This window comes from Helianthus annuus, chromosome 6, assembly GCF_002127325.2.
Source record: "Helianthus annuus cultivar XRQ/B chromosome 6, HanXRQr2.0-SUNRISE, whole genome shotgun sequence".
Lineage (NCBI taxonomy): Eukaryota > Viridiplantae > Streptophyta > Magnoliopsida > Asterales > Asteraceae > Helianthus > Helianthus annuus.
The window spans coordinates 135,198,130-135,223,897 of NC_035438.2; positions in this window are offsets into that span (position 1 = coordinate 135,198,130).

Consider the following 25,768-nt stretch of genomic DNA (forward strand, 5'->3'; position numbering starts at 1 on the left):
ACGACGACGACGACGACGACGGTTGATGAAAGAATATACTTGGCATTAGAAAACCAACAAAGAAATAAAGGCGCCCATCAACAATAGAAAGAATGATAAAGTTTATGATATTGTGTAGGTCCCTTGTCGGAGGATGACGAACCTCAAACCTTGTTATACTAACCCACTAGCGAGTGCGGAATCCAAGCTAGCAAGCAAACCGGGATGAGACAAGTATAAAGCACAACACACAAGGATTCACCGATTAACACCAATGTATTAATACGTATGAAGGTTCGGTTACAAGCTCAATGTTTACAAATCTGTATTGCAAACTCTCAAAGTGTGTGTGTGTGTTTCTGGACAGAATGCTCTCAAACACTCTCAAAAGTGTCTGCCTTATCTCTTGTGTCTCTAACAAGTCTCTATAAAACACAACACACTGCATGGGTATTTATACCCAGCCCATGATGTCTGGTCCGAAGGATCCGATAGATGGTCCGAAGGATCATCTATCGATGACAAAGCATTCGAAGGATCAGCAGGGATCTCGAAAGATCACCTTTCGAGATCTATCATTCGAAACATATCTTTCGATGAGATCGAAGGATCCACATTATCCTTCGATCTCTTATCCTTCGACACAGAACATCTTTCAACATTTTACAAACTGTTGTCCAAGTCAAACCGGAGGATGGTTGACTTGGTCAACTTACAACACTAATCAGGACATCGTTTACATCGTGACCGAATACAGACAAAGTACAGACACAAGTGCACCAACAAACTTCCCCTTGGCTGTAGCTTTGTCTTTATCTTCTATAGTTGTAGACTCGTCTCGAACTTCGATGGTCTTTGGTCTTCGAGTTCTTAAAAACTCTGATGTCCTTTCAAGTCTTCAATGTCGGAGGATCTTCAAAGTCTTCACGTATTGAAAGCAGAGAGTGTATCAACAAACTACCCGTATCATGTAGGAAGTGTGTTGACAAACTCCCCCTTGGCATAAGCTCCCCCTTGAGTTATGCTCGTGAATGACTTGATCTTTATGAAGTGAGACCCTTGTGGTGTTGATGATGGCCAGCGGCAACTCGATCATCTTCATCTTTTGAGCGCCTTCTCGTCGTGTCTTCATTCCAAAGCTTGTCATCGACCATGTTCTCCTAGCCTTTAGAATCTGCACATGCAAGAAATCTAAACGCGTAATGAGAACAACTGCTTAGAATAGTTAGTATAACCAAATGACACACGAATGACCATGTCATAATCAAACACCGTCCGACAGTTTGAAAGTTTAATAAATTTGTCAATTTTAGTTTTCAACTTTCAAAACTTGCAAATTTCGACCGTTTATGAAGATTTAGTCAATTCGGTTTTCAGTCAGGTTTCAGGTAACGAAGACTTGAGCTCCAACATCGTACGATCGAAAATAAAGTAGAACTAAAATCTTTTTGGCTTTTACAAAGTTTATATTAAAACACACATAAAATCTTTTTGGTATTTTTGAAATTAAAAGACAACAATTTAAAATCCTTTGAGTGTTATCAAACGACATCACCGCTAATGTCGTGCTGATATGCACCAAACGACGAAACTGTTTAAAAGAAAACAATAAAAGTTAAGCAGTAAATAAATAAATATATACAGACATTCTTTTTGCGAGTTTCGAGGGTAAGAGAATCATATCAGAGTACGGTCATGCCAAAACACTCTTGTTGTTCAGTTAGTTAACATTAAGATAAGCATCCTATAACAACTATCGGTATTGTTGTCCACTTAAGCTCAACTTATCAGATGTAATCATGACAAGAGGATACGTTAATGTATGATTTATACTTACCGACCGGTGTTCATCCACATCACGACACATTCCCGTATCAAGGTATGCACGAGAGTTCATCTTACCAGTGAGTATACCGATTATCATCTGTTTGACCGTATAAATTGTGAGATACTCACTTATTTTGATTTGAAAACAAGTCCTATGTGATATAATCACTTATTGATGAGGAACTTGATATTCATATGCATGAGGGCACAGGTGCAAGTCCGTGAACAGGTCAGTACTTCCGTACAGCAGAGAGACGAACTTGACACCCGGATAATGTGATGTTTTATCACTTATTTGATTTGGACATGTGATTGTTTATCACTTATTGAGGTCGAATGCAGTATGTAATATGTACACGTTTGTATAGTATCATGGAAGATCTAGACTTGCGTCCCCGTTATTTTTCGGTAAAAGATACAACCATGATACCCAGATGATAAGCAGCATAAAGACCGAATATCTCAGAACCTCGGCAATCTATCAAACGAAATTTCGGTACTAAGACCATATGCCAATGAATGGTTCCCACCTGGTCTTCAGTCGATTTAAGATTTATATCCCCTGCACACTTTAAAATGATTGTGAGCCTACCGATACATCTTATATAGAGCTGCTTATCGTTTTTCATTTAAGGTTTTAAGAGGTTTGGATAGACCACTGATGTACTATCATTTTCTCTTTTGCTCGCCAGGAAACTCATTTTTGTTTTTCTATTGTTTTTGTGTTCTTGAAATTTTTCGATGTTTTTGGATTTTCAGATTTTTGGATTTACTCCCCCTAAAATCAATAAACTAAGACAAATTTAAAAACACAAAGGTATTTACAAAAATGATTTTCCGATGTTGGTTTTACTCTTGCTTGACCTTAATGCCATTTACCAATAATAAAAAGTCAAATCTTGATTTGTCAAATGCTTTGGTAAATAAGTCGGCACGTTGGTCATCGGTGTGGACCTTAACAACATCGATTAGCCTTTTCTCAAAGCAATCACGTATGAAGTGATATTTGATTTCGATGTGTTTGGTCTTTGAGTGCTGCACAGGATTTCTAGTGATATCTAAAGCAGCAGAATTATCAACGTAAATAGGAGTAGTTAGGAATTCAAAACCGTAGTCCCGCATTTGTTGTTGGATCCAAAGAACTTGGGAGCAACAACTTGAGGCAGCAATGTATTCAGCTTCGCATGTTGATGTAGCGACACACGTCTGCTTCTTGCACTGCCATGTGACTAGGCGATTTCCTAAGAACTGACATCCAGCCGTTGTGGATTTACCGTCGATTTTGCATCCGCCAAAATCAGAATCACTGAAAACTACCAATTCAAAGTTATTATCCCTAGGGTACCACAGACCGGTGTCAGGGTACGCCTTCAAATAACGAAAAATCCTTTTAACAGCTGCAAGATGTGAGGCCTTCGGATTAACTTGATATCTGGCAAGCAGGCACGTTGGGTACATTATGTCTGGCCTTGATGCTGTGAGGTACATAAGAGATCCGATCATTGCGCGATAGTTTGAGGGGCTAACAGCTTCTCCCTTCAAGTCAGGAGTAATTCCGTGATTAGTTGGCAATGGGGTACCAATGGGCGTTGAATCAGACATCTGGAACCGGCTCAAGATGTCACCAACATATTTAGTCTGATGGATGAATATCCCAGACTCAGTTTGTTGTACTTGTAGGCCCAAGAAGAAGGTCATTTCCCCCATAGCACTCATCTCGAATTTATCCTGCATGATGCGCTCGAATTCCCTACACAAGACATCATTAGTAGAACCAAAAATAATATCATCAACGTATACCTGTACCAGAAGAAGATCTCCATCTTGTTCTTTGATGAAAAGAGTACAGTCGATAAGACCTCTTCGAAAACCGTTCTCCAGCAGATAGTGAGATAAGGTTGCATACCAAGCTCGCGGTGCTTGATGAAGACCATAAAGAGCTTTGTTGAGCAACCAAACCCGATCGGGATGGATAGGATCTTCAAAACCTGGAGGCTGTTCGACGTATACCTCTTCTTCAACCACACCATGTAAGAATGCACTTTTCACGTCCATCTGATAAACCTTGAATCCTTTGAAGGATGCATAGGCTAGAAAGATTCGAATTGCTTCGAGACGTGCCACTGGTGCATAGACTTCGTTGTAGTCGATCCCTTCAATCTGACGAAAACCTTGAACGACTAAACGTGCTTTGTTTCGGATAACAACTCCGCGGTCATCCTTTTTGCATTTAAACACCCAACGGGTACCAATCTTCTTGTATCCAGCAGTTTTCTCTACGAGTTTCCAGACACCCAGCTTCTGGAATTGTTGCAGTTCTTCCTGCATTGCTTCAACCCAAGCATTATCTTTCAAGGCTTCTTTCCACGTTCTTGGTTCTTCCTGTGAGACATAACACGCGAAAGACCAATCGTTTTGTTGCCCGGATTCTCGAATAGCCGCATACAAGCCTGCATTGTTGTTATTTCGCAACATGTTTCTTGTTTGAACGCCACTTTGCACATTTCCAATGATGTTTTGTTGAGGATGGGTATTATGAATCCTTGTTTCTGGATTATCTGGAACTGGAACATTTATACCCAGGTTGTTGAGATTAAGATCAACAACCAAATCAAGGCCCGGAATTGACGAAGAGGATGATGCAGTAGCCTCAGCTGTTCTATGGGCATCCACTGGAGGAGTACCCTCAGAAGTACCATGAACTGCTGTTGTAGGAGCTTCCTGATCTGCATCTAGAAATTCATCATCCTCTGAAGATTCGTTCAATTCGTTTGCATCATGAAAATCCTCATTGTTGAGAGTATTATTGTTCACCGAAGAAGATGGTTCTTGATTAACAAGAATTGGACGAACCACTGGTGAAACTGTTGCATTGTCACTCTCGAAAAACATCCTAGCCGCAGCATTTTCTTCAACGGCTTCAACATTGATCGAATTGAAGAAGTCATCGTACTCAAACATCCAAGGTTGACCCGGATTTTTGACTGGCAAGGTGTGTCTTTGTACTCTGACCTCAGACCATTCCTCGACCCTTTTAGTCTCTAGATTCCAGACTCGTAAGTTAGGGGTGGCATACCCAAGAAAGTATCCATCAATTGCTTTTGCCCCAAACTTTCCATTAGGATCGATGATTGTGCATGGAGCTCCAAACGGTTCTAGATAAGACAAATCTGGTTTCCGTTTTTGAAGAAGCTCAAAGCAGGTCTTGTTGTGCCTTTTGACTGTAAGGACTCTGTTCAATGTATAACATGCAGAGGCCACAGCTTCAGTCCAGAATGGAATGGTAGCTGCGACTCTACCAACATTGTCCTAGCAGTCTCGATCAATGTGCGGTTCTTACGTTCAGCGACACCATTCTGTTGAGGAGTATAAGCTGCACTAAACTCATGTAGAATACCCTTTGAAGTGCAGAACTCCGCCATGGAATGATTTTTAAATTCAGTACCATTGTCGCTACGTATCCGTCTAACCTTCAACTTATACAAATTCTCAATCTGAATGATCAAGTTTTTGATAATGCCAAAGGTTTCACTCTTGTGTGCCATGAACGCTACCCAAGAAAATCTTGAATAATCGTCAGTTATCACGAGACAGTATTGATCACCCCGAATACTCTTGTGCTTGACAGGACCGAACAAATCCATGTGCAAACGTTCAAGAGGAACTGCCACCGTGTTGATCTTCTTTGTAGGGTGCTTCTTCTTTGTTTGCTTTCCTTTCTGGCACGAAACACAGACGTCTTGAAGATGGAAATTTTTGAGGGGAACACCATTCACCAATTCATTTGAAACCAAATGATTCATTTTGCGTAAGTGAATGTGACCCATTCGTCTGTGCCAAGAGATAGTGTCTTTTTCTGTGGCTTTGGAAACGAAACAAGTTGCTTGTGCAGACGTAGTAATAGCTTGGCTCATGTCAAGGACGTACAAGTCATTTATCCTTGGAGCCGACAAGAGAATCCATTCTTTTGGAATTTTGAAGCCGGGCTTCAGCACATAACATCCATTAGCATCAAAGTGTACTGAGAACTGCTTGTCACAGATTTGAGAAACACTAAGAAGATTGTGATCAAGTTGTTGCACAAAGTTGATCTTGTCAAAGCTGACAATCCCGTTGGATATCATTCCTTCACCCGTTATATATCCACCTTTATCTCCAGCAAAAGCAACATAGCCTCCTCTAATAGATTTGACGTCGTAGAGAAGCTTCATGTCGCCTGTCATGTGCCTGGATGCCCCACTATCAACAATCCAATGACTATTGACAGTTCCTCCTGGAACACCCTGCACATGAACTCAAATGAATTAGTTGGAGATGGGGACCCAAGCCATTGTGGTCTTGGGTCTTCCATTTTCATCAATGACAATAACTTCTTGTCTTTGATGGTTGGTGAATTGTGATGGTCCCCCTGATTCAGTAACCGATTTTGGTTTCCAGGCCTGTTTTGTTTTACCAGTGTCTTTCTTTAAAATTTTAACTTCTTGATTGTTTGAAGTTTTGGAATTTTCTGGTTTTACAGCAACAGATTGTTTTTGAACCACATCGATTTTAATTGCTTTCTCAATCTTCTTGACCTGTTGGCGTTTCTGTTTCTTTTCCCTTTCTTTTGCAAGGCGGGGATCTTGTTTTACAGAAACAGATCGCTTACGGTCATTCTTGCCACGGAGATCATCAACCTTTTGTTTTTGCTTATGAAGATATGGACAATTACGAATAATATGTCCAATGGTTCCACACTCAAAACATGATCTTCGTTCTACAAACCCCGAAGAATCATGTGATCGTTTGACCGATGATGTTGAACTTTGTGAACCCGAGGTACTAGGCTGTGAACTGCTTGGTTCATTTCTTTTCTCAATAATAGCCTTTTTGACAAAATCTAAGTTGGATTTATTTTCAAACGTTTCAATTTTGTCCGTTCCCGTCGATTTCACAAAGTTAACGTTTTTCTTCTTCTTTTGATTCGGCTTCTTTTGGGCTTGAGCCGGTGATTTTCCTTTGGGCTTGGTGTGATTTTGCTGTTTTGGCACTGTTGGTAATTTCTTGTTTCCAAATTGTTTTCGAATTTCAGCCTTTGGAATAGGAGGACACTGTGTAACTGTAACACGTGGTCCTGCCTTTCCCAAAAACTTACTTGTCGAATTTTCAAAGACTTTACAGATTAAGGATTGATTAACATTCTTAATGGGAAAATCTTTGTCTGAGTAAATTTTATCATCACCAACTAGAGTGTACAGCAAATTTACACTCTCCGGCTCTTCTGCAGATGAGGACTCAGTTGCAACAGTCTTAGCGGGCTTCACAGGGGGATCACATAGAATGTGATTCTCGAGAGGTATGTCCTCATTCTTGGCTACCGCATCAGACTTTGCTGGGACAGTATCATCAGATTCATCATCAGAAGAATCAGCATCCTCAATCACAACTGGAGGATCTTGATTCTGTTCAGCACTTACAAATGTATCTGCTGACACATCTGAATCTGAGGATACTTCCTTTTGGTATCCGAGTCCTGCAGCAAACTCTTTCACATCTAGAGGCACAGATGGTTCAAAGAATACCCTGTCCTCTTCATCAGGCATGGCATCATAATTGTGTCTAACTGGTGGTGGACATTTCTTGTAGCCAATGCATGTGACATCCCTCTTTTCCTTCTGAACATCAATGATGTGGTCCAACACATAGCTAGAGCTCAAATAACTGTCTAGCTTATGCTGGATCGCATCGCTTTCTGTTTTCACACAAGCCATCTCTTTTTGCATAATCTCCAGGCGAGATATATACAAATTAATATCAGTTTGTTTTCTTGAAACCATTTTTGTCAGTTCAGTTTTATCTTTCTTTAAGGTCTCAATTACTGACTTAAATTCTTTTTCATGGTTTTCATAAAACATGTTGGCTTCTGTGCATTTTGAGAGATCCACAGTCAACTTCTGATTGTGGATGAATGTCACATCATATTTCTCTTGCAAAGCCTCATGCTTGCTTTGCAAGTCACACCACTCAGCACTCAAGGAACTATGTTTGTCTTGCAAGTCAAACAAACTAGCTTGTAAAGCATCATGTTTGGCTTGCAACTCAGACATGTTTCCTTCTAAGTCAGCATACCTAGCATGCAACCTAGCACATTCATCACAATTAACAGCAGTGGGTTCATCGACACATACCTGACTTGATGAACCGTCGACATTAGCCATAAAGGCTGAATGGAGAGAAGACGAAGTATAAGCAGCTTGATCCACCAAAATAGATCTTCTTTGAGTTTCAGCTGCCGCTTCCTCCAAAAGCCCATCAAAGTCAGCATCATCCGAAACATTAGATGTCTCACCCACATGATCATCACCAGAATTGGATGATTCTTCATCAACACTTCTGCTGTATCCAGAAGAGGCTTCATCTTCAGACGATTCACCACCACTGGCAGAAGATTCTCCACCACTGGTGTGAACTAACTCCTTCACAATCTGAGCAAAACATGCTGTTCCATCGGGAGCATCACCACCCAACTGGATTGACCAGTCACAGCCTTCATCCACCTGAACTGCAAGAGCCCGGTTGGTTTGGTTGTTGACAGGCACCAATGTACGCTCATTGTTTCTGTTCTGCTGATTGCCTTGATTTCTGAAGGGGTTTTGGTTCCCGTGTTGAGCTGGCTTTGTGCACTCCCTTTTAAAGTGACCCCGTTCACCACAGTTGAAGCACTTAACAGCTTGTTTATCGAACCCATACTTGGTGTCTCTCTTACTTTCCAAGCTGGTTCTTCCAGTACTTTCCATCCAATCCTTTGCTCTTCTCACAGCACTCGCAAAGGCCCACTTGATATCCATCAAGTCCATCTCTTCTTTATCAATCTGCCTATAATCTTCTTGTGTCAGATTAATGTTGCCAATCTGACCTTCTATCAACCCACAGTACGCGCTCACCACAGTGTTAAGCAGCTCCATGTGTTCCTTAGCTACTTCTACACTGATTTTAGAGAAGCTTGACGTGTCGAGCTGTACGGTACCTGGCTTTGATTGTTGACCAGCAGATGATGTTCCTCCATAACATGCACGTTGTGTTTGAGCAGGAGGAGGAGGAGGAGGAGGAGGAGGTGGCTGTATTGGATTTCCATACATGTCTGTAGTAGGAGGTGGCTTTACAGGAACTTGCACCGGATTGCCATACATATCCGTGCTAGTGACAAACGCCGTTTGCAAGGAGCATGTGGACCTGTTCTTGCAGACGAAGTATTTGAAGTTCCACAATACATTTCAGGATTTTGTGGCAATGGAACTCTCTTCGCCTTTAATGTTTCCTCCTGATCCTTGTTTTCCAAAAGCTGCACGAAGTCGTTGATATTTGTAGTTTTCAACACTCCGTTATACTTCAGGATTTCCAAGAAACTACTCCATTGGGGAGGCAAAGCATCAGCAAACTTTTTCACCACTTCCGCTTGAGTCGTTGTCACACCAAAATTATTCAACTCAGTAAGCAAATGATAAAACCGACTTGTCATGTCTCCCAAAGACTCCTTATCTAAGCACGTGAAACAGTCGAATTCTTTCTTGAGCAGATCATGACGCAATTGACGTGTTGCTTCATTCCCTACTCCTCTGGTTTTCAAACCGTCCCACAGCTTCTTCGTAGTCTTGAAGCTGACAAACTGGAGATAAATGTCTTTGCTTAACGCCTGAGTGAGAATGGCGTATGCTTTCTTCTCCAGATCATATATTTTCTTCTGATCCTCTGGAAGATCAGCAAAACTAGCAGTTGTTGAAGCAACGACCTCGATAGCTTGATCAAAGTCTGTGGTGAAACGTATCCACAGCTCTGTATTTTGACCCAGAACATATGTACGGAATCTATCAGCCCAACCCGGATACTCGTTTAAATGCATCAGCTTTGGAGGTCGATTCAAACTTCCTGTTTCGCTTTCGCTCAGTAAGATACTTTGGATACTCGGAGTTTGATTCGACACCAATGCCCATTGATTGCCCTGAGAAGATGTCGATACCGGAGACTCAGCCTGTCACACCCCGATCTCCACGTGTCACCGGTGGGCCCGGTGTGGGGTACAGTGACGTAGTTGGCATCGTCATAGACAATCAACACAATATAATAATGCACAGCGGAAGCAGAATAGAAGCATTTCAACTTTAAATAAAGTGCAATAATAATTATCACAGTAGTTGAAATGGATCCACAGGCGGATCAAATAAAATAAGATAAAATAGTTCAACAGATATTTGTCGTCCGAGTTTGCGAGACTATTGTGGACGCTCTTTAGGAAACAGCCAGCCTATTTCGTATAGTACCTGCACTTAACCTTTTGGGGAAAATACGTCAGTTTACACTGGTAAATACAAATCAACCGACTCATTTTGAAAATGATTTAAAATTTATTTAAATGCACAAGGCATAAATATTTTTTTTATTAACTTGGGATAATTATATAATATAAACTTGTGAACGAATTACATGCACTTATATCTCTGGTGGCCCGGGATCTACTGTCCGGGCTAGAGATTAAATGACACACCACATTAAAGAGTTATACACGTCGGGTGTACGCCTACACCCCGTGCTCTGGTCGTGGCCATCTCGTAAGATAATGCCAAGGATATCCGGGACACGGTCAACAACCCCCCCCCCCCAAAGCCTTTAAGTAAGACAAAACTGTTTAAACGAAGTCGCACAAGCTATTCAAGACTGTACACCTATAAGGCGCAGGACTTGTGCGCCCGATCAAGCGGTATTTTAAATACCGTACCCCAAGCCCGTATAGGGAAAATAAGTCAAAATGTATTTACCTGAGCAAGTATAAGTCACAAATGCTAAGTGATGGTAGCTTTTACCGGGCCTCCTAATCTGGAACAAAGGTTTATAATTAACCTATTAGATTCCTAACGGTCTTTTATTTAAGCTTAAGCTTGACCGGTTAGTTTTAGGAATGATACGGTTTACGCACGACTAAGCGAAAGACCGGATAGAATGTGATTTAGACCCGACAAGTTAGAATACTTGTATAATATGGGTATACTAAATACATTCTGGATTTTGAGATAAAAATGATATCGTTTGACCCGTTTCGGTCAACTTACGCAAACTAGTTACGTAAACCGAACCGAACGCGAAAAGGGCGATAGGGGTAGACCAAATGATTCAAATGCAAGTTCCCTGAGATAATATGCTTAAAATATGATATTATGTCAGTAAGTTATGTTCTATATTGCCCGGGATAATTTTAAACTCAATTTATGCCTTAGGAGGGCATTTTGGTCATTTAAAAGATAATAAAAGGGTAAAATTAGAAATCTGAGTTTCGGGTCTGGTTCATACAGTAAATATACCCCATTTAACATATTATATCAGTAGGGTATGACTCATATATCAAATATATCATTTAAAACCAAACTATGCACCGTAGGGGCAATTTAGTAATTTCACAAGGGCTCAAAATGCCAAAACTGGAAATCTGAGTTTATATACTTATACTTACTGTTTTTATATGAAAATATGCTAAACACATCAGTAGGTATAGGTCTTATATGTTTAAAACAAGTATAACGCTCACTATGCGCTTAAAACGCTAAATATGCGATTCAAGGGCGTTTTCGGGTTTTCAAATTAAATCTGAGATTTTTATATTTCCAGAATACTTAGAATAATTTATTCATCATATAAAATCAGTAGAAAAAGGTTTCGAGTCAAAAGGATGTGTAAAACTCATTTTATGGCTTAAACGGTCAAAACCGACATAACCCGAAATAACTAGGCGATCTAGGATCCGTTCAGCCAAAAATTAATTAAAAATCATCAAAATTCCCAGAATATTATAATACATCAGTTGGTAAAAAGTTTCGTATCAAAACGTGGCCAGAAACGGGTTCTACGCGAAAAGGACCGTTTATGTAAATTTATAATATAGTTTTACGCTAATGGCCATAACTCACAATCTGGACCACCAACTGATCCGAAATTTTCGGTGCAAGTTTATATAATAAAAATAAAGATCTCTACTCTTTTACTTTTCCAAAAATCCCGTTTTAAATCAAAAAGGGCAAAATAGTCAACTTTATGCATAAACCGGAAACATGCATTCGAATAGGCTAAGCATAGACTCAATCAAAGAAAATTCCAGAAAGTTTAACTAAAATAAAAATAGTCAAAAATACTTTCCAATACAGATCTCAAACATGCATGCACGAATCCGAATCGATAGTCTACGAAATAATCGTTTTACAAGACTTTCGGTTCCGATCCGTGGCTATACTATAGATCGTCGAGTTGATGATGATTAAAACACATTCTTATATGTATTACAAGTTATTTTTAATGATCAATCAGGTTGCATGTCATCTATATCATTAATCATGTCATTTTTCACAAAAATCGTTTCTGTTGACTTTTTAGAAATAGGTTTGACTCGACATTTAGCATGCATGTAGTGGGAATCAGTTAGTACCCTTTAGAGGGTTTGTTTCCCACATAAATACCAATCTATAACAAGTTTCAATTCGAGAAATGACTGAAAGAAATCCGTTTAATCGGAAAGTCAAAGGTTATGAACACCCAGTTTGACTTTTATCAATAATCACAACAAGAATGGATTAAGGAACGAATTGAAAGCTTACAAAGGTCCTATAGGTGTTTAATGAACACTAGGAGTCGGCCTTGTTGATCAGATTTCCTCCAGAAAGCTTGCTTGAAGTTCTTGAATGTTGAGAGCACTTGTTCTTCAATTGTAAATGATCAAAATGAGATCAAAACCTGATTTAAACCCATAAATTCGAGGCCACTGTAGTAGTAGGCATGCAAGGCTTGTTATTGGTGCAATTGGAGGTGCAAATGAGCTGTATAACACTTGAAATCGGACCCAAATCGACCCAAAACGATTTTCTGCTCGCTGGCAGACCCACGCGGCCCGCTTGGGCTTTCCCAGGCGGGTCGCCTGACCCTCCTGATCAGCCAACAACTTTCCAAACTTGGCAGAAATGGTCCCTGAGCTTGTATGCGATGTTTCGGCTACTTTTCTCGACCCGTAAACCCCCAAACTTGGTTTTTAAGAACCTTAGGACTTTTACCAACATGGTAATGTCCTTGGATAACTTTGCGCTCAACCGAAAAGCCCTGAAATTCGACGTTGACGCTTTTAGTCCCTTAAGTACGGTTTTGGCCATAACTTTCTCATACGTTGACGAAACTTCATGAAATTTTTACCACATATTCTAGTGAGTATATTTTAGCTATACAAAGCTTCGGGTCTGCCAAAAGTTCACTCAGAGGTATAAATTAAACATGTTGACACTTTTGGCCCCTATAGTTTGAAATACTTCACTTTTGTGCAATTTCCGCGTCGTATGATCCATGAACCATCCGTTTAAGGTTATAAACATTATGTGGGGTTATCATAGAGTCTATTTATCCATTGTTGACACTTTGGACCCTTACGTTCCATAGTTTTCACTGTTTGTCACTTTTAGTCCCTCTAAAGTATGTTTTCACATAACGGAACCTTATGACACGTGTCAAGACATTATTGGACGAAATTTTTCGAGGTGTTACACAGCCCATGAAGGCGATATACTTGTAGACGTGTATTTTCCACTGTCTGGCGCCGGTGTACCCCACCATGAGGGAGTGACACCTGAACTTGTATATTTACCACTGTCTGGGGCAGGATTCCACCAATTCGGATTCATGATTGATAAGCAAAATAAATGCTAAGTGTATATTCCGAAAGATCACACACAGCCGAAGGATCCTGTTCGAAAGATCTGAAATCACAGAAACTTGTTAACAATAAACAGACCACAATCGAAAGATCAAATCTTGTTCGAAGGATCAACAGTGCTCGAAAGATCACTGTTGAATCTCGAACAATGATTTCGAATGATTCAAGAACTCGAAGGATTCACACTTTGAAAGATCCTTATCTTTCGAGTTAAATCCTTATCTTTCGGACACCTGTCTTTCGAATAGATTCCTTGATCGAAAGATATGTTTCAGACTTCGAAGGATGGGTCGAAGGATGACAATCTTTCGAGCCTTCCTTGATCGAAGGATGGTCTTTCGATGTCGAAAGATATCTTTCGAGAGATTCTGACACACTGACGCTGATGTGATAGGTTGGTGAAAAGGTGATGGGTAGGTAAGTCAACTTTCGGCAGAAAGGGATGTGCAGGCTGTACCTTCTTACCAACTTTGAAAAAATTGCCAAAAATGAACAACCTTATCCTCAAACCATTCACCGGAATTTTTGATCGGAATTTGACCGGAAAACACAAAGTCACTTAAAAACAGGTTTTCAACTTACCCAAACCAACCTTGAACACTCCCAAAGGTTTAGAAACCGTTTTTCAGTTTAAAAGTACAAGAAAACCACCAAAAACGGGTGCTAAACCAAGTGTCCAAACACACCACAAACTTGAACAAAACCCGGTTTTAAACAAGGTTAAGAGCCTTAGCTCTGATACCACTTGTAGGTCCCTTGTCGGAGGATGACGAACCTCAAACCTTGTTATACTAACCCACTAGCGAGTGCGGAATCCAAGCTAGCAAGCAAACCGGGATGAGACAAGTATAAAGCACAACACACAAGGATTCACCGATTAACACCAATGTATTAATACGTATGAAGGTTCGGTTACAAGCTCAATGTTTACAAATCTGTATTGCAAACTCTCAAAGTGTGTGTGTGTGTTTCTGGACAGAATGCTCTCAAACACTCTCAAAAGTGTCTGCCTTATCTCTTGTGTCTCTAACAAGTCTCTATAAAACACAACACACTGGCAGCTTTCAAACGATCACGGATCTGAACGATCTTGTCTGTCGTCTCAAAGACGATATCTGGTCCAGACAACTGGACATCTCCAACTTCTGCCCAACAAATGGGCGATCTACACTTTCTACCGTATAGGGCCTCAAAAGGCGCAGCCTTTATGCTGGAATGGTAGCTATTGTTGTAGGAGAATTCAATCAGTGGTAAGTTCTTATCCCAACTACCACCTAAGTCGATCGCACATGCTCGAAGCATGTCTTCCAAAGTTTGAATAGTACGCTCACTCTGACCATCGGTCTGAGGATGATAAGCCGTACTAAAATTCAAACGAGTGCCCAACGACTGTTGGAAACTCTTCCAAAAATGTGACGTATATCTAGTATCTCTATCAGAAATAATAGATATAGGTATACCATGTAGCGCTACTATCTTATCGACGTATAATTGAGCTAACATATCTGAGCTATACGTCTCTTTGATGGGTAGAAAATGAGCTGACTTAGTCAGTCTGTCAACTATGACCCATATGGTATCATTTCCCTTTTTCGTTTTCGGCAACTTGGTGATAAAATCCATTGTCACCATCTCCCACTTCCATTTGGGAATTTCAGGTTGTTGAAGCAAACCTGACGGCTTCTGATGCTCAGCCTTGACTTGCGCACAAGTCAAACATTTGGCCACATACTCGGCCACGGACTTTTTCAAACCAATCCACCAGTAGTTTGATTTCAAATCCTGGTACATCTTATCAGCTCCAGGATGAACGGAATATTTAGAGCTGTGGGCCTCCTGGAGGATAACATCCCGAAGTCCTCCATATACTGGAACCCATATTCGTCCGTTTAGTCGTAGCATTCCATCTTTGTCGTGGGATAACTGTTCCTCAGTTACTCCCAACTTTTCTGCAGGATAGTTAGCTTCCAGCACAGCTTCCTTCTGTGCAGCTAACACCCTTTCATTCAAGTTATTTCTTATTTCAATGCGCTTGGCATTGATTCTGATTGGTTTAACCCTTTCCTTTCTACTTAAGGCGTCGGCAACCACATTTGCCTTGCCTGGATGGTATCGTATCTCGCAATCATAATCATTTAGAGTTTCCATCCATCGCCTTTGACGCATGTTCAATTCCTTCTGATTGAACAGATGCTGAAGACTCTTGTGATCCGAATAAATGATACACTTGGTTCCATACAAGTAATGTCTCCATAGCTTCAATGCGAATACAACCGCACCCAATTCCAAATCGTGGGTGGTGTAGTTCTTCTCATGCACCTTTAGCTGGCGAGAAGCGTAGGCAATGACTCTGCCTTTCTGCATGAGTACGCAACCCATGCCCGTATGTGATGCGTCACAGTACACCACAAATTCCTCTATTCCATCAGGCAATGTCAACACTGGCGCATTGCTCAACTTCTGCTTCAGAATGTCAAAGGATTCCTGCTGCTTAGGGCCCCAATCAAACTTAATCTTCTTACGGGTTAATGAGGTTAGGGGCGCAGCAATCCTTGAGAAGTTCTCGATGAATCTCCTATAATATCCTGCCAATCCGAGGAAACTGCGAATTTCGGTAGGAGCTCCTGCCAGTTCATGACTGCTTCTACTTTAGCGGGATCTACTTGGATACCACGCTCACTTACAACATGTCCAAGGAATTGGACTTCTCGAAGCCAAAATTCACACTTCGAGAATTTGGCATAAAGCTTCTCTTGATACAGAAGTTTGAGAATACAACGAAGGTGATTCTCATGTTCAGCTTGGCTCTTCGAGTAGATAAGAATGTCATCAATAAAGACGATAACGAACTTATCTAAATAGGGTTTGCAGACGCGATTCATGAGATCCATGAACGCGGCTGGTGCGTTAGTGAGCCCAAACGGCATCACTAGGAACTCGTAATGTCCATAACGAGTCCTAAACGCGGTCTTGTGTACGTCTTCCTCCTTGACCTTCAACTGATGATAACCTGACCTCAGGTCAATCTTGGAGAAATAGCTTACTCCTTGCAACTGGTCGAACAGATCGTCGATCCTGGGTAACGGATACCGATTCTTGATAGTGACCTTGTTAAGCTCACGATAATCGATGCACAGACGCATCGAACCATCCTTCTTTTTAACGAACAAGATTGGCGCTCCCCAAGGAGATGAGCTAGGTCTAATAAAACCTTTAGCTAATAGATCATCCAACTGCGTCCTCAATTCCTTCATCTCCGTTGGTGCCAATCTGTATGGTGCTCTTGCTACAGGTGCAGTGCCTGGAATGATATCTATCCGAAACTCTACTTGTCTATCCGGTGGCAACCCGGGTAGCTCTTCAGGAAATACTTCAGGATATTCCGAAATAACAGGAATATCTTCAATCTTCGGCTTCGGCTCATCAATGGTAACTTGTGCCATATAAATGACACATCCCTTCTGCATGCATCTGGATGCCTTGAGCATGGACACTTGCTCGGGCAATCCATGCTGGGTATCTCCTTGAATAGTAAGTGACTCACCAGACGGAGTCTTTACTATCACCTGCTTTCTATTGCACAGAATCTGGGCTTGGTTACTCGACAACCAATCCATGCCTATCACTATGTCGAATCCAGCTAACTTAATGGGAAGCAAGGATAACGGGAAGGAATAATTCCTAATGGATATAACACATCCATCTAGAACAGTCGAGGCGGTTTCTAAGGTTCCATCGGCTAATTCCACCTCATATTTCACGCTTAAGGTTTTAACAGGAAGGTTCAACAGTTTACAAAACTTATCATCTACAAACGACTTATCAGCCCCCGAATCAAACAAGACTCTAGCAAAAATATCATTTACAAGAAACGTACCGGTAATGACGTTATCGTCAAGGACTGCTTCCTTTGCGTCCATTCGGAAGACTCTCGCGTTAGTCTTCTTCCCATCATCTGCTTTCTTCGCATACTTTGGGCAGTTAGGCCGAATGTGCCCTTTCTCGTTGCAACCAAAACACGTTGCATCCTTCATCTTCTTGCAATCCACAGCTTTATGATCCGTGGACTTGCAGATTCCACATCGTTTCTCCGAAGACTGGGATTTTGTTTCAAACCGACACCTCCCAAAGTGGTGTCTCCTACAAATCTTGCATCTGGGTTTCTCACCCGACTGATGATCACTTTTCCTAGACCCCGACCCTTTCCTGTGGTCGTTGTTCCCTCTATGTCGCTTTTCAGATCTTCGTGAGGTGTCATCCTCACGTTTCCGTTTGTTCTCCTCAGAGCTCTTCATGGCTCTCAATCTAACCACGTCTTGAGTGAGGGAGAGGGATAGATCCGCTACGGATCGAAATGTTGTAGGTCTTGAAGCTTTAACACTTGCCTTTATTTCCGGTGCCAGACCCCCGATAAATCGAGCAATCCTACGCGGCTCCGGGGTCACCAAGTAAGGCACTAAACGAGACAACGTGTTGAACGTAGTAAGATACGCTTGACAATCGAGGTTCTTCATAACTAAGGATACAAAATCCGATTCGATTCGCTCGACCTCGTGCTGCGGACAGAAGTTCTCTTTAATCAGGGCCACAAACTGTTCCCATGACAAACCGTACAGTGTGGTCTTACCGGCAGCTTGTAGGAGTGACTTCCACCATGCTAACGCATCTCCTTTGAATGACTGGGACACGTACTTCACGACGTCCCTATCAGCACACCCGCTGATATCAACTACAGTGTCCATCTCGTCAATCCACGTCATGCAGTCGACGGCTCCTTTTTCCCCAGTGAAATCTCTGGGCTTGCAAGATACAAAGTATTTGTACGTACAGGACCTGCTGTACGTGTCACGTTTCAGTTCAATCTCCTGTTTTGGGACGCTGCTGTGGTTGGAGGAATGATTATCATCCTCGGCTTTCTTCGGCTCACTCTTTTTAGACGGCGGCTTACTATGAGCCCCAGAATGAGTCTTAGCCTTGACATGCGTCACTGAGCGGGTTCTACTCTGAGTACCACTAGATTCTTTGAACTGCCTATCCATAGCCTTGGCGACAGCATTATCTATCAGTGCTTGCAATTCTGCACCGGTAACGTGAATCTTTGCATTATCTGAGCGTTCCCCAGAATGACTGTTGGTCTCTTCCGATTTGGCCATTGTAGCTTTAAGCTACAATAAAGGACAAGGTCTTATTTAGAACCTAACAGTATTATCGTTCTAGACGATTTATTAACCATGGTATCAAAAACCTTAGCAGTTAATTTAATAAATTTCATTCAGGCTCTTATTAGCAATCAAGGAATGAAAATATATATATTGGCACCATAGGCCTAGTCACATGGACAATTACTAAATTATAAATTTAGATTTTTATAGGATTATAAATTGCATAATTAAACAAATAATCCTTTACTAGACAGAGAGTCATAAACCACAACTGTCACTATATAACATAGTTATAACCCGTAGGTATCAAGTCATAAACAGACTTGTGTACAGATATAATCTGTAGATAATTCTTTACTAGGCAGGGAGTCATAGACCACAACTGCCACTATATGACATAGTCATAACCCGTAGGTATCAAGTCATTAATAGACTTGTATACAGATAAAATCTGTAGATAATTTATTAAAAAGGGTGACATGTGTGATTTTACGAATCACGCTTAGTCAAGAATGTTAACATGTTCTCAGATGTTAACAGGGAGTTGAATCTTTTCAACCAGGTTTTACCATCAGGGCCAGGCCTGTTTAATAAGGCATTCAGGCTAGGTTATACCTTACTAAGATTCTTATAAAATGGCGAATCAAATAAAAATTGATATTTTCCATTATTTTAATGTTATTCATGCATATAAATAAAATGATAAATTCAAATTAACCATTTCAAATTTCAAATAAAATACCAGTACATATTTGCCCTAAACGGGACTTTGAAATAACATGGATAACATGAATAACAGGCCCGCGCAGGGGCTAAACAAGTAACAACAATAACAAAACAAAATAAAGCAAACCCACGCAGGGGTCAACAGAATAGCATACCCACGCAGGGGTAGAATAAGATAGATATACCCACGCAGGGGTAGAGTACAAGGATAGATGTCCACACAGGGACATGAGTAAATGAGACAATAATCGAAGGATTCAATGATCCCTCTTGCTCTTACCCTTGAGCAGGTCAAATACCTTCTTGAACATGCCACGGTTGTGACGGCGATCACTTTGCAACTCCCGTCGCATGCTATCAATCCCATGCAGGATCTCCTGAACCTGCGGCGGCGACATCATAGGCGCCGGTGGCGGTGGCTGGAAGTGCTGCGGCTGCGGCGGCTGGTACGGCTGCGGCTGCGGCGGCTGCTGGTAACCCGGAGGGTAACCAAAAGTAGACTGCCCAGCAGTCCAAGTGTCTCCCAACGGACCACTGGGTGGGAGTGAGCTGTAGTTCACAGCTTGCCAGTAAGGGTCTCCCGTGTAATCATAACCCTGAGGGAATACATGCTCGAACGGGTTGAACTGAGCGGCACTAGCATAAGCCGGAATCGGCTCTCCAAAATTCTGCGGCGGCAGAGGCGGGATCGGAACGGAAGTAACCTCCGATACGGGATGCTGAGACTCCCCTGTCTCGGACTCCCCGGGTAGAGACGTGTAGCGGCTGCTACTAACATGTGGAGGGGTGCCTATGCGAATCCCTCCGCGCGTAGACATGCGCGCATTCCTCCTTGGCCTCTGAGGCGGAGGAGGTAAAACTGGTGGCGGCGGTGGTGACGGAGTGATCACGTCACGCCATAGGGCCTCAGATAGGTCCTGCGGTAGAGGCGGCTGCTGCTGAAGCTGCTGCGAGTGGTGCTGCGAGTGCACCGGTGAAACCTGGTGAGACTGGATCATCGGAGAGTTGTGGCTGGGGGTAAAATACCAATCATGCTGCTTGAATCTCTCCTGAAAGCTGTCCCCACCATTGTAGGGTGATCCCCTAAATGGCGACCCATCCGATATCTCAATCGGATGGTTAGGCGTACCTGATGGTGGTAGCGAGGGGTCCGTATCCTCGTCGACATCCATCTCGTGACCACCAGAAAAGTGGTCCTCCGGTCCAAGTGGGTTATGGCCCACTGGCTCCTCCACGAAGGCATTAGGGTCATATAAACCCTGGTAGACAGGTGCTGGATACTGGTGCGGTGACTGATGCAAAGGTATGTAGGATCCATGCGAACCATGGGGCCCATTCTCCGAGTGGGGCCCAAACGAGTGGGGTAAAGACGGTGAAGTGCTGGCGGATACCGAGTGTCTAGCAGGCTCGGCGAAAGACCTCCAAAGGTCGTTGGCGGCTGTGTTGTGCGTGGCGGATGGAGCTCGCCTATGTGAGGGCCCTGCCTCATGGTCATGGGATGTAGCAAATCCTCCTCGACCTCTCATTCGTGGCGGCATAGTGGTCCTGTCAAAAGTCAAACAAGTTGCACAACAAAATATATAAGACAATGCAAAATAATAAAAATAAATTAAACGAAAAGTTGAACATTTCCTAAGTTCTTTGTCTAGACTCGAAAATCGAGAAATGTGCAATTGTGTAACTGAGATTAAACACATTAGGATAGTGTTTAATTCACTCAGCGTTGGCTCTGATACCAACCTGTCACACCCCGATCTCCACGTGTCACCGGTGGGCCCGGTGTGGGGTACAGTGACGTAGTTGGCATCGTCATAGACAATCAACACAATATAATAATGCACAGCGGAAGCAGAATAGAAGCATTTCAACTTTAAATAAAGTGCAATAATAATTATCACAGTAGTTGAAATGGATCCACAGGCGGATCAAATAAAATAAGATAAAATAGTTCAACAGATATTTGTCGTCCGAGTTTGCGAGACTATTGTGGACGCTCTTTAGGAAACAGCCAGCCTATTTCGTATAGTACCTGCACTTAACCTTTTGGGGAAAATACGTCAGTTTACACTGGTAAATACAAATCAACCGACTCATTTTGAAAATGATTTAAAATTTATTTAAATGCACAAGGCATAAATATTTTTTTTATTAACTTGGGATAATTATATAATATAAACTTGTGAACGAATTACATGCACTTATATCTCTGGTGGCCCGGGATCTACTGTCCGGGCTAGAGATTAAATGACACACCACATTAAAGAGTTATACACGTCGGGTGTACGCCTACACCCCGTGCTCTGGTCGTGGCCATCTCGTAAGATAATGCCAAGGATATCCGGGACACGGTCAACAACCCCCCAAAGCCTTTAAGTAAGACAAAACTGTTTAAACGAAGTCGCACAAGCTATTCAAGACTGTACACCTATAAGGCGCAGGACTTGTGCGCCCGATCAAGCGGTATTTTAAATACCGTACCCCAAGCCCGTATAGGGAAAATAAGTCAAAATGTATTTACCTGAGCAAGTATAAGTCACAAATGCTAAGTGATGGTAGCTTTTACCGGGCCTCCTAATCTGGAACAAAGGTTTATAATTAACCTATTAGATTCCTAACGGTCTTTTATTTAAGCTTAAGCTTGACCGGTTAGTTTTAGGAATGATACGGTTTACGCACGACTAAGCGAAAGACCGGATAGAATGTGATTTAGACCCGACAAGTTAGAATACTTGTATAATATGGGTATACTAAATACATTCTGGATTTTGAGATAAAAATGATATCGTTTGACCCGTTTCGGTCAACTTACGCAAACTAGTTACGTAAACCGAACCGAACGCGAAAAGGGCGATACGGGTAGACCAAATGATTCAAATGCAAGTTCCCTGAGATAATATGCTTAAAATATGATATTATGTCAGTAAGTTATGTTCTATATTGCCCGGGATAATTTTAAACTCAATTTATGCCTTAGGAGGGCATTTTGGTCATTTAAAAGATAATAAAAGGGTAAAATTAGAAATCTGAGTTTCGGGTCTGGTTCATACAGTAAATATACCCCATTTAACATATTATATCAGTAGGGTATGACTCATATATCAAATATATCATTTAAAACCAAACTATGCACCGTAGGGGCAATTTAGTAATTTCACAAGGGCTCAAAATGCCAAAACTGGAAATCTGAGTTTATATACTTATACTTACTGTTTTTATATGAAAATATGCTAAACACATCAGTAGGTATAGGTCTTATATGTTTAAAACAAGTATAACGCTCACTATGCGCTTAAAACGCTAAATATGCGATTCAAGGGCGTTTTCGGGTTTTCAAATTAAATCTGAGATTTTTATATTTCCAGAATACTTAGAATAATTTATTCATCATATAAAATCAGTAGAAAAAGGTTTCGGGTCAAAAGGATGTGTAAAACTCATTTTATGGCTTAAACGGTCAAAACCAACATAACCCGAAATAACTAGGCGATCTAGGATCCGTTCAGCCAAAAATTAATTAAAAATCATCAAAATTCCCAGAATATTATAATACATCAGTTGGTAAAAAGTTTCGTATCAAAACGTGGCCAGAAACGGGTTCTACGCGAAAAGGACCGTTTATGTAAATTTATAATATAGTTTTACGCTAATGGCCATAACTCACAATCTGGACCACCAACTGATCCGAAATTTTCGGTGCAAGTTTATATAATAAAAATAAAGATCTCTACTCTTTTACTTTTCCAAAAATCCCGTTTTAAATCAAAAAGGGCAAAATAGTCAACTTTATGCATAAACCGGAAACATGCATTCGAATAGGCTAAGCATAGACTCAATCAAAGAAAATTCCAGAAAGTTTAACTAAAATAAAAATAGTCAAAAATACTTTCCAATACAGATCTCAAACATGCATGCACGAATCCGAATCGATAGTCTACGAAATAATCGTTTTACAAGACTTTCGGTTCCGATCCGTGGCTATACTATAGATCGTCGAGTTGATGATGATTAAAACACATTCTTATATGTATTACAAGTTATTTTTAATGATCAATCAGGTTGCATGTCATCTATATCATTAATCATGTCATTTTTCACAAAAATCGTTTCTGTTGACTTTTTAGAAATAGGTTTGACTCGACATTTAGCATGCATGTAGTGGGAATCAGTTAGTACCCTTTAGAGGGTTTGTTTCCCACATAAATACCAATCTATAACAAGTTTCAATTCGAGAAATGACTGAAAGAAATCCGTTTAATCGGAAAGTCAAAGGTTATGAACACCCAGTTTGACTTTTATCAATAATCACAACAAGAATGGATTAAGGAACGAATTGAAAGCTTACAAAGGTCCTATAGGTGTTTAATGAACACTAGGAGTCGGCCTTGTTGATCAGATTTCCTCCAGAAAGCTTGCTTGAAGTTCTTGAATGTTGAGAGCACTTGTTCTTCAATTGTAAATGATCAAAATGAGATCAAAACCTGATTTAAACCCATAAATTCGAGGCCACTGTAGTAGTAGGCATGCAAGGCTTGTTATTGGTGCAATTGGAGGTGCAAATGAGCTGTATAACACTTGAAATCGGACCCAAATCGACTCAAAACGATTTTCTGCTCGCTGGCAGACCCACGCGGCCCGCTTGGGCTTTCCCAGGCGGGTCGCCTGACCCTCCTGATCAGCCAACAACTTTCCAAACTTGGCAGAAATGGTCCCTGAGCTTGTATGCGATGTTTCGGCTACTTTTCTCGACCCGTAAACCCCCAAACTTGGTTTTTAAGAACCTTAGGACTTTTACCAACATGGTAATGTCCTTGGATAACTTTTCGCTCAACCGAAAAGCCCTGAAATTCGACGTTGACGCTTTTAGTCCCTTAAGTACGGTTTTGGCCATAACTTTCTCATACGTTGACGAAACTTCATGAAATTTTTACCACATATTCTAGTGAGTATATTTTAGCTATACAAAGCTTCGGGTCTGCCAAAAGTTCACTCAGAGGTATAAATTAAACATGTTGACACTTTTGGCCCCTATAGTTTGAAATACTTCACTTTTGTGCAATTTCCGCGTCGTATGATCCATGAACCATCCGTTTAAGGTTATAAACATTATGTGGGGTTATCATAGAGTCTATTTATCCATTGTTGACACTTTGGACCCTTACGTTCCATAGTTTTCACTGTTTGTCACTTTTAGTCCCTCTAAAGTATGTTTTCACATAACGGAACCTTATGACACGTGTCAAGACATTATTGGACGAAATTTTTCGAGGTGTTACACAGCCCATGAAGGCGATAGACTTGTAGACGTGTATTTTCCACTGTCTGGCGCCGGTGTACCCCACCATGAGGGAGTGACACCTGAACTTGTATATTTACCACTGTCTGGGGCAGGATTCCACCAATTCGGATTCATGATTGATAAGCAAAATAAATGCTAAGTGTATATTCCGAAAGATCACACACAGCCGAAGGATCCTGTTCGAAAGATCTGAAATCACAGAAACTTGTTAACAATAAACAGACCACAATCGAAAGATCAAATCTTGTTCGAAGGATCAACAGTGCTCGAAAGATCACTGTTGAATCTCGAACAATGATTTCGAATGATTCAAGAACTCGAAGGATTCACACTTTGAAAGATCCTTATCTTTCGAGTTAAATCCTTATCTTTCGGACACCTGTCTTTCGAATAGATTCCTTGATCGAAAGATATGTTTCAGACTTCGAAGGATGGGTCGAAGGATGACAATCTTTCGAGCCTTCCTTGATCGAAGGATGGTCTTTCGATGTCGAAAGATATCTTTCGAGAGATTCTGACACACTGACGCTGATGTGATAGGTTGGTGAAAAGGTGATGGGTAGGTAAGTCAACTTTCGGCAGAAAGGGATGTGCAGGCTGTACCTTCTTACCAACTTTGAAAAAATTGCCAAAAATGAACAACCTTATCCTCAAACCATTCACCGGAATTTTTGATCGGAATTTGACCGGAAAACACAAAGTCACTTAAAAACAGGTTTTCAACTTACCCAAACCAACCTTGAACACTCCCAAAGGTTTAGAAACCGTTTTTCAGTTTAAAAGTACAAGAAAACCACCAAAAACGGGTGCTAAACCAAGTGTCCAAACACACCACAAACTTGAACAAAACCCGGTTTTAAACAAGGTTAAGAGCCTTAGCTCTGATACCACTTGTAGGTCCCTTGTCGGAGGATGACGAACCTCAAACCTTGTTATACTAACCCACTAGCGAGTGCGGAATCCAAGCTAGCAAGCAAACCGGGATGAGACAAGTATAAAGCACAACACACAAGGATTCACCGATTAACACCAATGTATTAATACGTATGAAGGTTCGGTTAC